General features: G+C 41.8%; 1 long non-coding RNA gene across 1 annotated transcript; it reads right to left on the bottom strand.

Moving 5' to 3' along the window:
• Positions 1–433: 433 nt before the first annotated feature.
• On the bottom strand, positions 434–3,728 carry LOC116981593. The gene is made up of 3 exons (XR_004414234.1): positions 3,637–3,728; positions 912–913; positions 434–443 (listed from the first exon to the last, which is right to left on the bottom strand). It is a non-coding gene; the product is annotated as an uncharacterized LOC116981593 (long non-coding RNA).
• Between the last annotated feature and the right edge of the window lie 259 nt (positions 3,729–3,987).

Here is a 3,987-nt window from a genome sequence, read left to right as displayed (position 1 = left end):
GGGTAACATGACGGGGGACTTCTTTACTCTGAGAGTGGTAGCGGTGTGGAATGAGCTTCCAGTGGAAGTGGTGGAGGCAGGTTCGTTGGTATCATTTAAAAATAAATTGGATAGGCATATGGATGAGAAGGGAATGGAGGGTTATGGTATGAGTGCAGGCAGGTGGGACTAAGGGAAGAAAGTTGTTCGGCACGGATTTGTAGGGCCGAGATGGCCTGTTTCCGTGCTGTAATTGTTATATGGTTATATGGTAAAGACAGCATGGATGCACTCCAAAACACGGCACAACCGTGGATAACGAGGGAAATCAAGGATAGTGTTAAATCCAAGAAAATGCATATAGATTGGCTAGGTGAAGCAGCAAATCCGAGGACAGGGAGAAAACTCAACAGAGGAGGACAAATGGGTTAATTACGAGGAGGAAAAATAGCATGAAAGAAAGCCTGTAGGGAATATACAAAACGGACTAAAAGCTTCTTTATATATGTAAGAAGAAGATTAGCGAAGCCAAATGTAGGCCCCTTACCATCAGAGACAGGTGAATTTATAATGGGACATAATGAAATGGCAGAACAGTTAAACGAGTACTTTGTTTCTGTCTTCACTAAGGAAGCCCCAAACAATCATCCAGAAATACTAGGAGACCGATGATCTAGTGCGCGGGAGGAACTGAATCCGCATTGGACAGGAAATTGTGTTCAAAAAAACTGTTGGGACTGAAGGCAGATAGATCCCCCAGGGCCTAATGGTCTGCATCCAAGAGTACTCAAGCAGATGGCCCTAGAAATTGTGGATGCAATGGTGATCATTTTCCAATGTTTCCTCAACTCTGGATTAGTTCCTGTGGACTGTAGCCAATGTAACCTAACTTTTTAAGAAAGGAGGGAGAGAGAATACAGGGTATTATAGACCACTTAGCCTTACATCGCTAATGGGGAATATGTTTGAGTCGATTGTTAAATATGTCATAGCAGCGTATTTGGAAAGCGGTGACTAGATCGGTCAAAGTCAGAATGGAATTATGACGGGGAAATCATGCTTGACTAATCTTCTGGAATTTTTTGAGGATGTGACAAATAGAATGGATAAGGGCGAGCCAGTGGATGTGATGTCTCAAGACTTTCAAAAAGCATTTGCGAAGGTCTCCCACACGAGATTAGTGTGCAAAATTAGACCACATGGTATTGGAGGTAGGGTTTTCACATGGATAGAGAACTGGTTGGCAGACAGGAAGCAAAGAGTAGGAGCTAACGGGTCCTTTTCAGAATTGCAGGCAGTGAGGTGCAGCAAGGCTCGGTGCTGGGACCCCAGTTATTACAATATATATTAACGATTTAGACGAGGGATTTTGTTTGCGGATGACGCAAAGCTGGGTGGCAGTGTGAGCTGCGACGAGGATGCTATGAGGCTGCAGGGTGACTTGGATACGATGGGTGAGTGGGCAGATGCATGGCAGATGCATTATAATGTGGATAAATATAAAGTTATCCACTTCGTGACCTAGGTGTGATTGGACATCAGTCACTGAAAGTAAGCATGCAGGTGCAGCAAGCAGTAAAGAAAGCTAATGACATTCTCGCCTTCATTGTGAGCGGATTTGAGTTTAGGAGCAAGGAGGTCCTACTGCAGTTGTACAGGGCCTGATGAGACCGCACCTGGAGTATTATGTGAAATGTTGGTCTACTAATTTGAGGAAGGACATTATTATTATTGCGGGAGTGCAGCGTAGGTTCACCAGGTTAATTCCCTGAATTGTGGGACAAGCATATGATGAAAGAATGGGTCGACGGGGCTAGTATTCAGTGGAATTTAGAACGATGAGAGGAGATCTTATAGAAACATGTAAAATTCTTAAAGCATTGGACAGGCTAGATGCTGGAAAAATGTGCCCAATGTTGGGGGAGACCAAAACCAGGGGTTACAATTTAATAATAAGGGGTAGGCCATTTAGGACAGAGATGAGGAAAAACTTCTTCACCCAGAGAGTTGTGAATCTGTGGAATTCTCTGCCACAGAAGACAGTGGAGGCCAATTCACTGGATGTTTTCAAGGGAGAGTTAGGGTTAGCTCTTAGGGCTAAAGGAATCAAGGCATATGGCGGGAAAGCAGGAACGGGGTACTGATTTTAGATGATCAGCCATGATCATATGTGCTCGCTCGAAGTCCTACTCCTGCACTTATTTGTCTATGTTTCTATATTTCTATGTTCCATGCACAATCTAATATCAACTTCCCCTTAAAATTCAAGCGACCTCGTTCCGGCATCGTCCCTCTGATTATCTACTACCGAAGTATCCAAATAACAAATAACAACTGATCCCATTCACACAAGAATTCACAATATAACACGATTTTTAAATCTTACTGTCATGAACTTATATGCCAATCTCTGGCAGGTTTGTCGGTTCATTTGTTTCTGTAAATTGTCTCTAATTTGTAGTATAGAACAACAGTGTACGGGGTAATTGTCAATTGACGTAGACAAGGGAGAGATAACGCATTTATATGTGGACACTGTGACAATGGACTAAATTATCGGTACCAGCTGGAAAATCATCGGCGCAGTCACATTGGGGAGACACTGGGGACACAGGTCACCTGCACAATGTGCGGGAAATGATTCACGCAATCGTTTTGCCTCGAGTCACAGCAGTGAACTCACACCGACAAGAGGCCATTTAATTACTCTCACTGTGAGAAGAGGTTCAGGTGTTTTTTATTTAAAATTGATTACATTTTAATCAAAGTAAAAGGTATTCATCCAACCTGATCCAGCACTTGTAAATTCACACTGGGGAGAAATTCACACTGCTCTGTCAATTTGAAGGGCTTCAGTCAGTCATCCACTCTGCTGACCGTCAGCAGCTGACGCATCAGCGGGTCCACACTGGGGCGAGGCCTTTCACCTGTTCCATGTGTGGGAAGGGATTCCCCCAACACATCCCACCTACTGAAACACCTGCGTGTTCATACAACCGATAGTTATGCCGTTTACCTGCTCTTTGTGTGGAAAGGGATTTGCTCAGTCATCAACCCTGCTGAGACACCGGCGATATCATAAATGACTCAATTTTGTCTGCTGCTACTACTACGTTAATCACATCCAGGACTAAATTATATTCATTCTACAAATCAATTGTTCCTTCGGTGCAATGGGTTAGCTTTTAATACTTTGTGTATATATTACTGCTTGACATGTTGAGACTACAGTATAGGGCAACCCTCCGTAACAAATAGATTCTGTTTTTACAGAACCATAATACACTAAAATCCCTCAGTACGTTTTTCGTACATCCAGAGTATAGTAATGATTGATTTCGTAACATCCAGAGTATAGTAATGAGTGATCTCATAAGGATTTACGACTAATAAGAACGAACAAACAATATAAATGGAAAGAGAGGGGAAACTAGTTTTGCAGTTGAATGGAACAGATATATATATATATATATATATATATATATATATATATATATATATATATATATACACGTCAGGTTTTTGAATCTAATAATATTATTGGAGCTAGTTCATGTGTACAAGTATCCATAAGTTGGGCGTTCGTAAGCAGTGGCTTGTACTCTTCAGGATCACTCTCTTGTGACATTTTAGTCTTACCTCAAGGACTCCAGAGACCCTGAAGCGTCGTCTGGCCATTCATTCCATAGATGATGTCTGACCCGCTGAGTTACTCCAACACTTTGGTTTTTGCTCGGGATTTCAGCATCCGCGGTTTCTCTGGTGAATTTTTACTTTGATTAAAATTTTAAATAAAAAATCGTACTCCAAAGATCAATCAGTGCCCAGTAGCTCCTCTGAATCAATATTTGTCAGAAATTGTCACTTAATTCGTGACTTCTTCCCAATACCATTACATGTATGATGATACTTAGAACCCAATAGAATTGGTGAATTAGAGGTATCCAAATACAGTATTGCCTCTCTCGTGTGTTAAAGCAATCTTCCCCGCATAAGTTAAGGATAATG

This window comes from Amblyraja radiata, chromosome 15, assembly GCF_010909765.2.
Source record: "Amblyraja radiata isolate CabotCenter1 chromosome 15, sAmbRad1.1.pri, whole genome shotgun sequence".
Lineage (NCBI taxonomy): Eukaryota > Metazoa > Chordata > Chondrichthyes > Rajiformes > Rajidae > Amblyraja > Amblyraja radiata.
The sequence above is the reverse complement of the archived record's forward strand: the minus strand, read 5'-3'. Positions and strand labels throughout refer to the sequence as shown.